The 13,271-nt window shown below is 41.8% G+C and overlaps 1 protein-coding gene across 1 annotated transcript in view; it reads left to right on the top strand.

Moving 5' to 3' along the window:
- The window catches only part of pde4cb (phosphodiesterase 4C, cAMP-specific b), a gene marked incomplete at its 5' end in the record, with an annotated part of 45,488 nt that overhangs the window by 14,505 nt on the left and 17,712 nt on the right, over nucleotides 1-13,271 (top strand).

Here is a 13,271-nt window from a genome sequence, read left to right as displayed (position 1 = left end):
GTTGTTAAAGTATCACCAGAACTTGACATGTACGCTGTACCACACAATTACTACACCCTGTGGATATGCAAACCCCCCCCCCCCGTCTGTCATGCATACTGTACATGCACATGTTTTGTTTTTTTTTTTAACGCTGGAAGGAGGAGACAGACAGAGACAGAGGGAAGGAGGAGTTCCCCTCCAAAGAGGAGGGAGAGTTCAGCTTTAAACTCCTCCATGTGGATATGAGACTAACTCCTTCTGCTCGCATGTAGCTCCTCTTTTTTCCACCACATAAAACTGCAGCATGCTGCTGAGGAAATGACTCTTTAAAACCCACCAGGCTTTGATCCCTTTTCGCTCTCGTCCCGTCCCCCCTGCCCCCCTCTCTCCCCACGTTGGCTGGAGTCATGCTGCTGAAACACGCTGCGGAGGACTTTCCTCCATCTGTCTGCGCGTCAGTGGAAACATGTTGCAGTGCGAAGGGAGAGGAGCGAGCCTACAGGAGCCGAGGAGCAGAGGAGTGCCCCATGGAGGAAGAGGATAATTAGTGGAAGCTAAAGCAGAAGGGAGACAAACACACACACTCTGCCACAGACATGAGTCTACCAAATAACTGTGTGTATCTGACCCCTTCGGTTCAGGATCGCTGCTTCAAAGTGCGGAGCGGGAATATCTGTGGGTCGCCGTGCGCCGTCAACCGGCCCATTGACATCGTTCAGAAACGCAGGCGGTAGGACGGATGTGGCTTTAATCCAGATGTTGTTGCACAACTCTTTACACAATCCTATCTTAAATTCACAAACTGTAATTCAAAGACTTCTGATGGGATCATGTTGGAGTAACTTTGTTAAAATCGGCTTGTTTGACAAAACAAAAACATTTAACACCTACTGTGTTTCTTCCAGCAGTTCTCTCTGCTTGTGGCAGTCCAATCAAATAACATTAACATATAAAGTTACTGTTTTGATTTTGTTCATTTTAAAAGTCAGATAAGTATTCACTACCTTGTTAGTTTTTGCTACTGATATTTAGGCTTTTTTTCACGTTGATGGAAAAAACTTATCTTATTATAAAATGAATGCCGTTTATATTGTGTGTATTCCTCTACAACTACAGGATTCATACAGAATTACTCGACTGGTTTTGCACTCGTCTTGTACTGATTCTCGCAGCAGGTGCGGCTGGAAAGTCCTTTTTTATTTTTTAAATATTTCTGCCAGTATTTATAAAAATGACCTTTATAGCAATCTGGCTTATATATCTCCTCCAAACATCCCTGTCATTCAGTTTGATTTTTCTTTCCTTTAGGCCTGTAGTCTCAGAGTTTAAAGCGACCTCAACTTACTTTGACTTCATCGCCTAAAAATCAACATCCTTATGCCGCTTTTTTGGTGCATTTTTCTTCAGTTTAGTATAATAAACCCGACAGGATTCATTAGTCAGAACAGGAGTGAATGAACCTTTTGCCACCTGGTTTAGCTTTATTCCTGCCGTTCTTTATTGGCAGATTTTGTAGAGCTCAGGTAAACTGAATGAAACAATCTTAACTTTTTAAGATCTATTTAATCCATGATGTCTAAATAACAACTGCATTCAGAGTTATTGATCTGTCTGAAGCAGTAATAGTGGGAAGCAGCTGAACTCAGACGGCATGAATCACTACGGTAACAGCTGCTTTGTTAATGTAACGGTGAATCACATGGAGTGACGTGAATCAGTGAGTGTGTGTTTTATAGTTTTCATGCAACGTGAGCTACTTCATAATTTGAAATATCTATTCGCTGACCAGCTGCAACTCTGGAGCGTTTTTCTCTGTCCAGCTAATGGCTTTGCTCAGCTGTAGTCTGAACAAAGTTGCTGACAAGATGTCCACCTGATGCACTAAAACTGAAGGTAATTCACATATTCAGCAACTTGATTGTCCACAGATCTGATTTTAAACTAGGTCTTTGTTGAAAGAATCTTTCCGCCGACTGTTTTAAACCTCAACAAGTTGTAAAGCAGGTTGTAGCAGTATTAAAAGCATGTGGTGGTAGACTGGAAATATAGTTCCCTCATCCTCCAGACCACATTCCAACCTCGTGAATGTACCTGAAAGTGTCTGCCTCCTTAAGAGTCCCAGAAGGAAATACTCAGTCTGCAGCGGACCTTTCTAGAAAGTAATGATGACATCAGCGAGGAGGGGCATCAAAGCAACTTTATAATGTCAACCCACCAATAAAAGAAAAATCTTCAGAGGCAGATTGTAAATGAATGCTGAGGTGGACGTGTTTATAGTTCTGATGGATCAACCACATGTGTGTAATGACTCAGTGAAAACGTTGCAGGAAGAGGTTAAGTGCTCATTGCATTGTAATTTCTGGATAACTTGGGACATATACAGTCTCCACCACTGCCCTTGGTGCTTGTAGAACTTCACTTTAAAGGTGGCGTTGACTGTGTGTAGGAAAAGAGGAATTATTGACATAACCTAATTATTATATATGAGACAGATACTCATTACATTACTTCTGTTTTCCTTGGCTGTCCTGGCCCGTTATATTTTCCCCATGACCAAGACCTTTTCGGTCATATTTGTTTCCTGTTATTGGCAGAAATATAATCACCATACTGGCCCCTAACCCTTTCATGTGTGTGCTTAACTTGACTGGAGAGCAAAATTCATGCACTGGATATTGGTTTATTTGATTAATACATTAATTAATGTTTGGTTTATCATGCTTCAAGAGGGTTTTGCTTTGTTCGACCAACAGTCCAAATTTGTTGATTTATGATTAACTAAAATCTAAATGTAACTAAAGCCTGCCTTCCTTACAAACTACATATAAATTCACTATTTAAGTAGGTTACATTAAAAAAAACAAAATGTGAAAAAATGATACTGAGAATTAGTTTTTTCCCCAGTTTTCCAGTTGATTGTTTTAACCGAACCAATGCAAGGTTGTGTCTGTCTGTCTGTCTGTCTGTTAGCAACATAACTTAAGTGACAGGTTTTAATTAAATTTACTGGAAATTTAATAAGGAAGAAGTGATTAGGATTTCGGGGGGGATTTCCACTATTAGGAGATCAGGATAACTTTGCTAATGCAGCTTCTAGGTCAACAGATAACGCTCAGAATCATTGACAAAATAAAAAGCACAAGCTGACATCATGATGGATGTTAAAACACACTAAATGATAACCCAGACTCAGGGCCAGATTAAAAGTGCACAGGCCCCTGGGCCCAGAGTTTTCCGGGGGCCCCCTTCCCCACCGCAACATTGTAAAAATTGTGAATGATACACTGTAAAGGCATTTCTAACATCTCTCAGCCAATAGCAATACACCAGACACTGTGGTGTAACTATCTGGTTTTTATGAACATTTTGTTTCATGTCCAAACTGCTGGTATATGCCCTATGTGGGACCCACATGGGCCCCAAGTGGACGTGGGCCCCTGGGCCTGTGCCCACAATGCCCATTGGATAATCCAGCCTTGCCCAAACGGCCAAAAAATGCTAATCTCAGTAAAAATGTCAAGACTGTTGTAACCATTTCCTTCGTCTTGCTGTCTAAAGGTGTGTTTCCAGGGTTGATTATTCTAAATACGACAGGACATCTATACTGTTGGAAACAGATCATGATATTAGTGGAAGTATACATATGGGTGTTGGCATGGGGTTGGTAACTAGGTGGGCCTTCGGGGTCTCTCTCAGGCGAGTGACCTTATGAGTTGGCGGAGGTCTGCGCTCTCTGAGGGCTTCTAGGTTTTCTCATCTTGGTTTGTTGTAGTGTTTGTTAAAAGAAGGTAGATATTTGTACTCGGAGCATTTTCACACACTGCTTTTGAAATAATAACTCTTTAATCAGAAAAAAATGATTTTGCAGGAGTTTATTTAGTCTTTTAATAACAACAATAAATGACTATTTAGAGATTAGCTGGGGGTTTTTTTTTTTGTGGTTGTGTGTGTTTTGTTTTGTTTTTTTGTCTTTTTTCACTTTCAAAGTAAATCTTCATCAATGAAGTGAATTCATTTCCCTCAGTCAGTTTTCTCTCTGATATTCATTTAAATTTAGTTCAGAATGTAAATCTGTCTGAATTTCCTTGAGCAAAACACGTCACCCTCCTTGCCTTCACTGTTGGCACTGCTGCGGTTCAATGTGTGTGAAGTGCTGGGCTGAGAAGTGTTGGTGTGGATTGGCAGCCATGTTTCCGTGAGCCTGCGCTGGGGAAGCTGCGGCTACACGTGTTGCTTACCACGGCATGTGTGAATGTGGAGCAAATGAATAATGGATCCACTGTAAAGCACTTGGAACTCTTTGAAAACTAGCCATATAAATTTAATACATTAATATTATAATATATTGTGACCTGGGATTCAGTTCTGGTTGAGGTTTAGATTAATTAGGTAATTTTTGTTCATTATGTGAGTTATTCTGTTTTCCAGCAGTAGACCTACATCCTGAGTGAAGATGATGAATATGATGAAGTCTAATGAAGACTCTGGATCAGTTTCCCCTCCCACCATCGGTTCTGGATTCGTCCTAGAGTCTGACTCATAAAGTGAGAGGAAGCTCATGTTTGCAGGAATAATATTTGCAATGTTGCTACTTGCTGTTTACTTGAATATATATTTCCATTAGAAAGGTTTCTGGAGGCACAGTTTGAAGTCTTTGTCTGTGTTAACAGTGTGTGTGTCCTGCGTAGCTTCATATGATGCAGCGAATTCGAGCTCTGCCGTGAGGTTTCGTGCAGGTGGTGGCAGACGGGTCTTAGCTGCTGAGGTCAGAGATGTTGGGTCTTAGCATGTCGGTGACAGTCATGCTGAAATGTCTTGTGTTTGTGCAGCATTATGCTCCTTTCTGCCGATACAGTGTGTGATTCAGTGAAGATTTGTTTATTAGTTTACTCCTTGTTTTTCCACAAAGATCAAATCCTTTATTTTCATGTTATAAAAGGTTGCGAATTTTTTTAATTTTTTTTTTATTTTTTTTTACAGCTTCTACATTTATATGTAATGCTTATATATGGGAAAAGATTGTTGCCTGCTGGTTTTTTTCAGGTAAACTTGGATCTATACTCATGAGAATAAGCCAAACCTAACAAAGCAGTTCCAGGGTCTGAAAGTGGTACTTTATTTTGTGTAGAGCTGATCTACAAATGTGGCAAGACCCTTGGAGTCTATCACTGAGATCTGAATGGAGTTCATAAAGAAAAAGCAGATCTTCTGTGCAGGTATGACTTGAGTTTTTGGGCTTTCTGCGTGCAGCCCGTCCCTTGCAGCAGCTCAGATGTAACAGCTGACCTTTGGTGGCGTCACAGCAGGTTCCTCAGCCCCGTGTGCCTCAGGTCTTGTCAACACAGCGCGACGTGACAGACAGCTCTCTCTCTAAGCATGAGGTCAAAAGTCAACGCTGCCAGCGAGTTGCGACATAATGTGAAAAGGGAGTCATGTTAGCCCTGACATGGCGCCAAAGTCATGCTCACCATGAAGATGAGTCAGCTCTGAGTATCAGGTGACGGTACGGGCAGCCTCATTACGCCTCGGCTGCCTTTTCGACTTTGCTCACCTGTTCTGGCGATGCTGATGAATTCCTCCCTCTGTGTCCCTCCTGCTCCGTCTGCTTGATTTAAGCTTGTCAGGCATGTTCTCCACATCCCTGTGACACGCGTGTGCTGACAGGTTGCTGCTTTCGTCACTGAATTCCTCACAGCATCCTCCGTCAGTAACATTTATCCAATAAACTGGCTCGTAATCCTTCATTTTTCGGGAGTCCCCTAAGCAGCTGGATATGACGTGGGGTGGTGATGCTTATGCAGAATTTCTGTAAGCATTTGGTCTCTGTAAGGAAATCGGACTTGCCTAGATGTTGCCTAGATTTTCTGATAGAAACCAAATATGACAAATTAACAGAATTAAAAGCAAAGTTAGTTATTGAGTCGTTCATTTCCAGCTCAAGTAATAGACCGTAAACTGGGTAATTTACTGTTAGATGTTAACTGGCAGAAGATCCAGTTGTTGACTTTTACCTTAACCTTCAGCGTGTGTTAGGGATTTCCTTATGTGTCCCTAAACAGTTAAAACAGTATGAAGTAAAAAAACAAACAGGTGGTTGTAAATGATTGGTTCTGTTAAAATATATGAATGGTTCCTTTTAATCTGCTCTGACTTTTAGCCACTGGCCTTTGATCCCTTTCCCAGTTGGTACAGTTTATAATGGGAACGGGTTGTGTGTGGGTGGTAAGCTAACTTGGTAGTTACTTAGCAAAAACGTGGCGATAAGTGACTCACAAACACACTGGTACTGGATTTCTTCATTTATTAAACTTATCAACCTTACAAAGACGACTTGGACGACTACTGCCTCATCATACATGAATCAAACAGAAGCTACACAACCCGCCTCTTAGAAACAAGCAGAGCGTTCTTCTAGAAAAATGTCCATCTATTCTCCACGAGGCGACGTTCCAATCTGCTGGGCGCTGTCTGATGATGATATCACTAACAGTGGACAGCTACAGTGTTTGGAAAGGGCCTTTCCACTCCTGATGCTGTTCTCTTTCTTGTTGACTCTGTCGCCTGTCCCAGATGTTTTGCGCCCAGCAGCTGTCGCCGTCTGATGTCATACATCTCTTCCTCTCTAAATGTTTCTTTTCTTTGAACAGGAAAAAATCTGAAGAATTCTCCATTTCGTCATTATTCGAGGATATGTCTCTTTTCTGTCACCCGCTTATTCTCGACACAATGACGGGGTTATAATATTGATGCAACAATGACTGTTTCCTGGACTCGTTCCCAGATCATTTCCAATCCACAGCTGACGCCTCAAGCCGCTGAACTACATCGAGCACCTAGAGTCACTCCTTTCAGAACCTACAACAAACTCATCTCCGCTATAATCCCGCTGCATCCACTAATGCAGCCCTTTTCACAGCATCCTTCTTGCTCCACGATGTCATTTACTGGAATCAAAACTGCAAAGAGTGGAGCGTTGGGCTGAGAATGACTGCAGGCCTGCAAGCTGGTCGATCAGCGTTGCAGCAGCAGCAGCCATGAAACTACGACTGACGTCAGCAGACCTGCGTGACTCTTTCTGTGACTGCTGAATATCACTGCTGGAATAGTAGACTCACTGTTATCCTGACATCTCCGTGACTCCAGCTATGATGATCAACTCAGGGACAAATCAGCATTCAACAGAGAGGCTTGTTCCACTGTTTCCTCGCAGGAACAGACAATAGTGCTTTTAACGAATGAGGATTTAAGGCGTCCACATGAGGCCTGCTCCTGCCCAGTTTGTCACGGGTGAACTTTATCACCTATGTACACTTCAAGGCTCCGCCTCCGCAGCCGGAGGCCAGGTAGGAAAGGACTGGGGCTCAAAGGGGGAATTCACACAACTTATTCCTGTTTTCACTTTTTGTTAAAAAAAAAGCCAAAAACTTCAGCAAATTAATAGATGTTTTGAATCAATTTGAAAATAAGTGCAACAAAATTTTGTCGCGGCTTCTCGTTGTTGCTCATGTAGTATGTCTATTTGTAAATAAGAGTTGCTTGTAAATCAGAGGAGTTAGCATTCACTAAAACCACAACCTCAACTTGGAAAACTTGTAAAATATTATGACTAAATATAATTTTCTCATCTTGAACTGACTTGGATGATTTTATATAAAGTAAGACGATGCAGGGGTTGTTTTGGCTGTAAAAGCAGCGTGTGGAGTGGGTTAGGGTTGAGTGGATGTGACACACACTGGACACAGTGGGCTGTTTCTGACAGGGATTTAGCTTGGACCAGTTATATTATAGTCCAGTCCTGTGGATGATGATATGATGCTGTTCTCGTACACAGCATCGGGGTGTGTGTTGTAAAAACATTTATCCTTCACTTTTCTCTTTTTTTTGTCACCTGCTTTGTTCTATTTCAATGAATAATTAATCTAAAGCCACTTACTTCTGTTACAAAAGTAAGAGTGAGTCCCGGTTGTTGACATGAAGAAACAAACACCTGAAAACGTTTAAGACACCCCCTGTTGTCTCCATCTTGCTGTGGCCTGCTGATCAGCGATGTGATTGGCTGCTCCTCGGCTAATTAGAGGAGGAAGCTGCACACTCCTGCCTCAACTCCAGACTCAATCACTGTATACCGAAAGGCGCCAATTAGTGCCGTATGAGCATGATTAGAGGAGTACACTCAGCATGGCTTGTTGCTGGGCAAAGACGTTTGTGTGTGTGTGTTGCTGCCCTGAACCAGCCTGCCGGTTGTGCGCCCGTGTGATGTAAGGTTGTTTGATTTTCAGGTCGATGCTTGAGCCAAATGTAGATCTCTACTGCTGGGGCTGTAATCACACTGCCGCTGTGTGTGTGTGTGTGTGTGTGTGTGTGTGTGTGGCCTGGGTAGTTGCGGACCAGTGCGTTACATCTCTAACCAGTTTCTAATGATGTTAACGCCGATCAGCCTCTGTATGGATTTCTGCCCCGCTGGACAGACAGAGCTAATCGCTGCAGATATGATCAATATCAGTCCCGAGGAGCGAATCAACCTTTGAGGCGCCCTGAACTCCTAAAATTTAACCAGTTCAGCTCCGTGCTGTCGCATTCATACTTAGGAAACTGGGGTGGAGGAAAAAGGCCTTTCTTTCTATAAGGCAAAGTGAGAACAGGTTTGAGGTAAAGATTTGCTTTCCCTTTAAATAATCCTTCTTTTCTTATTAAATTATTTTAGTCTTACTGTAAATAACCTGAAACCTGGTGAAGAGCTGAGGGGCACACAGAAGAAAAAACCTTCAGAATTTGGTGTAAATCCAACTTGTTTGCTTTATAAAACTGAGAGTTTAAAGATCGTTAAAATTTTAAATCAGGCCGCTTGTAGAACAAAACCACTAACTTAAGATGGCATCTCTGGTTTGTTTCCTTTAAATTTCAAATCCCAATGTTGTTTTACAGCAGAGGCCCGCTATTTTCAAAGGCAAGAGTCCTCCCTTTGCTTGTAGGTCAGAGGTGACAGAAAAATAATAAATAAAGCTGCTGGTTTGACTGGCTGCAACCTTCTCCTCCCCTTTGCTATATTTAGAGAGACATGAGCCGCTCTGTGATCAAATGTTGATGTTGGACGCAGAGCATTCGCTGTGTTTGGGCAGAGATCCACAGTGGCTTGTCAGGCAACTTGAAAACACAAGTGGTTCTTCGTGGAGCTCTGCCAGTCCGGTACAGTTATACTGTACGTAGGAGAGCAACAAGAGGAAATCAGAGAGGGTCTCTCAGGATGCTTCAGTAATATAAGTGGGATTAGCATTGAAAGAAGCTTTTGGCCTTTGATCAAGACACTAAAGAATAAGTTTAAAGCAGTAAGCAGTTATCAGGATAGTTAAGATAAGCTTTAATATACAAATTGTTTACATTTATCATTCCTGTGCAGTAAAATGTATATAAAATCTTTCAAGTAAGTAAAAGATAAATATTGTATTTTTGATTGTCTGTTAACAGAAATAGAACTATAGTATTCACACTTCTGACATGCTTGACTTTCAGAAAAACGTTGAATTTGTGGCAAAAATATTCCTAAAATCTAGTGACATGCAAACTTTTGTGTTTATTAGCTTTCATGTGTGATGTGTTTTTATAGTGTTATTGAGATACTGACTGTTTCTGAGCTTGTCTATAAATCTGTAAATCTGTAATCTGCAGAAATGGGAGGGATATTTTCTTTTCCAACCGTGTCAAGTTTTCTGCAATATGCAGAAACTTGTCATGTTTATCTATTTTTTTTTATGCACCCCCACACTCCTCTATACACACCCCTACCCTCCCATCCCCCATACACATGTACCACTATGTACCCATACACTTGCACCCTCACACACATTTATATACACACTTGCACCCGAACACTCCCCCAACACACTCGCCTACCCCCATAACCGTGTCTCACTACACTCCCCCATACATCCCCTCTTACCCCTTACCCCTCATCCACACGCACCAACACACTCCCTCATACACCCCCCCCCCCCCCCCCCCCCCCCCCCCCCATCCACTTGCAGCACCACACTCCCTTACCCTGACGCACCACAACTCTCCTCCATACATACCCCATACACACATGTATACCCAAACACACACTCACTCACACACACACACCGATCCCCAACCGCCTTGGTCCCGGGGCTACAACCAGGCACCAGGGCACGGACTTGCCCTCATGTCATTGTCATGTTTATCTAACTGCAGTCAACGCCAATGGCATGGCCAGAGTACAAAGTAAAGTTGCAGATTTAGTGTCACTTTTGAGAAACCGCTTTATTTTTAAAGGTTGTTTGGTTTCTTTATTTACTGGAAATTGCTCTGAGACCAAAGGTTGGTCGTGAATTGGTGTTAAAGGTAAAACTAAGCTTAACTGAGGCCAGAAATGCGCAAATGTGATTTCAGAACTGGTCATTAATTTACAATCCATCGCTAAATGTTGCAGCTTTAGTTCCTGATTCTCCTGCAAATCAGCTGTTACTGAATATGGAGCTGTCCATGCACAGAGACGTTGCAGATGTATAATAAAAGGATATGTTGTACTGGTTACTTTATTCCATCTGCACCACTTAAAGGGGACTTTGTCACTATCCACAAAGCCGAAACTGTACAGTTGGTGCAGGAGAACAGTGTGAACTTTGGCGTCTCACCTCTTTCTTTACAATGCACAGAAGTGAATCTGCGTAAGTAACCTTCCTGCTTGGTCTTCTCCCACCCAGCTGCCCAACGTCTCCTTTGTGTCTGCAGTCATTATGAGATTGAGACGCACGGAACATGCAGTACAAGCCGCAGAGTGACAGTGAAAGGAAAGATCTGTTTGGCACGGCGCTAGATGAGGGGAAGCGGCTTGTTTTTCTGCTGCGTTCAGATCAGATGTACAATAGGCTTTAGGTGTAAAGCAAACAAACCCTCTTTACTCCGGGAACTCTCACTGACACGCTGTCAGGCCTTCTATCTTTGTGAGGACATAAGCTGGAAAAATGCATCCCAAACTCAAACCATCACAGCTGATTTGCTAAAACAATTACACAACATTATTTTACCATAAATGCTAAAAAAAAAAAAAAAAAAAAAAAACAAGCCTGAACCCTCAAAACATGGAAGACTTTATGTAATATTCTTACTTTGATGGTTTTAAACTAAGTCTCTCTCTCTCTCTTTAACACCCTCTTACTGTCTCTCTCTCTCACACACACACACACACAAGTATTATAAAGCAGTCCCTATATTGTTTCCCTCCTCACCTCTTGCCTCTTTCCCTTCCTGGTGTGATGTTCGAGGCCTGTCGGCCAATTCCCACGCTGCAAGGAAAGAAAACAGGAGGGAGTTAGTGTGTATATGTATGTGTGCTTTGACCTTTGAACTTAAGTCTGTGTCTCCCCTCCGTCAAACATCTGGCTTTGATGGCAGCTTTGTGGATCACACAGAGATAGTCAAAAGATACTTAAACCCCTCAGCTCTGGTTCCCATGAGCTCTGTCAACCACACAGGAATGGACAACAACTGGAAGCGGACTGGCATTCCCACAATGTTTTAAACTTTTTATGTAACTACAGAGACATGCCCTCAAAGAAGACTTTAGGATGACATAAGACCCGGTTTGGATGGCAGATGTCAGTTTGATGTCAAGGCTGCGTGAAGCAGACTTACACACAATGAACATATGTTGCGACGTAATTTGGTTGTCAGCAGATGAAAACTTTGCTGGTTGTCGTAGTGAAAGCACGTTTCCTAATTTGTCTAAACCTTGAAGAATTTCCTTAATTGTTTATTTTGTATGATCAACTATGCACAGTTTTGGGATTTTCCCCTCCTGGTGTAAACTAAACATCCTGGGAACAAAAGCAAAGGCGAGGATGTGGGTGTTAAGAGATGTGTTTGTGTGTGAAAGAGGAAAGTTTAGTAAAACAGAGTTAAAGAGAGAAAAGGGAGCAGTGATGTACGTCAGAGAAATAGAGAACAATGTAGGAGGCGGGAGACACACCAAGGTCAGTTTGTTGTATGTTTCAACCAAAGGAGACGCCAGTCCTCCCAGCTGCCAGTCTGTCTGTTTAATTCAATTCAATTCAACTTTATTTATATAGCGTCAAATCACGGCAATGTCATCTCAAGATGCTTTACAGACAGAAAAAAAGATGATGAAAGCCAATTTATAACAGCCTATAGAAGGAAACCAACAGATTGAGTTGGAAGGTCCAACTCAATCTCCCATCCTGAGCAAACACACTGGCCACAGTGGGAAGGAGTGTGAAGTGTCAGTCACTGAAACAAGATGTATTTTACAGCCTAATAAGATAAAAAAAAATTTTTTAAAAACTGCAAAGCTTTATTTGTTTTGCAGGAAATCTTTGTATTTATGGTCATTTGGCTGGTAATGAGACTCTTGCTGTCAACCTGAGCAGATGTGTTTCCACCTATTGGCCCGGTAACACCATCGTGCCACTGAAGGAATATAATCACAGCATGCAAATGTGCTCCCTATCAGAAATAGTTACATGTATGTCCTTCTTATTTAATATTATATAACAGCCAAACAGAGGAAGGGGCAATTGCTGAAAACAAAATGACTCCAGAAGAGTGATTTATGTAGAAATAAAGCAGTTCAAGTACTGAAAAAAAAATCTAATTGACAGTGCAGTAACTCATATTCTACAGTAGTGGGCGCTGCACTCTTTTAGATAGCCATTGACTTGGGGATGGAGGATGTCACAGACAACTACCAGTAAGATGTAGTAAGGTGCATGAGCAGAAAAGCTCTGCAGAAACTGCTCTGCTGAGCAGTTTTTGTGTGTTTGTGGATGTTCAGTAAAATGCTGGATTTGTCCAGATGTTTGTTTTGCACCAAACTGCGATGGAGACTTTGATGTGACCACTTTCTACGTTTAACTGGTCTCTCTGCTTAAAAATGTGTCTGGTCTGGATTTTAGTAGAAAGGTTCAGTTTCACACGATGCTGGTTTCCTTTTCAGACTCTGAGGAAAAGAAAGTTAAATCTAGTCATTACGAGTGGCTCTCTCTGTTTTTATCCACATTTGCTTCTCGCTTTCTGCGTTACAGTCATTCAAAAAAAATCTGCAAAGTCCTGTTATACTTACCCTTTTTTTATGTTTATAATTCTGAAATTTGTTCTTTTATTTGTGTGTTTATATTGCACAACTATCATGATGAGCCGCTTGGTAAAATAACTCATTTAAAAGGCTGTTGAAAACCTGAAGGTTTCTACTTCTCTGGCTAAATAAAGAAAAAAATTAAGAGTTAAAACTGCAGAAATGGCAGACTTGGTATTAA

This window comes from Telmatherina bonti (genome assembly GCF_933228915.1).
Source record: "Telmatherina bonti genome assembly, chromosome: 8".
In the NCBI taxonomy this organism is placed as follows: Eukaryota; Metazoa; Chordata; class Actinopteri; order Atheriniformes; family Telmatherinidae; genus Telmatherina; species Telmatherina bonti.
This window is presented reverse-complemented; position numbering and strand designations above follow the sequence as displayed.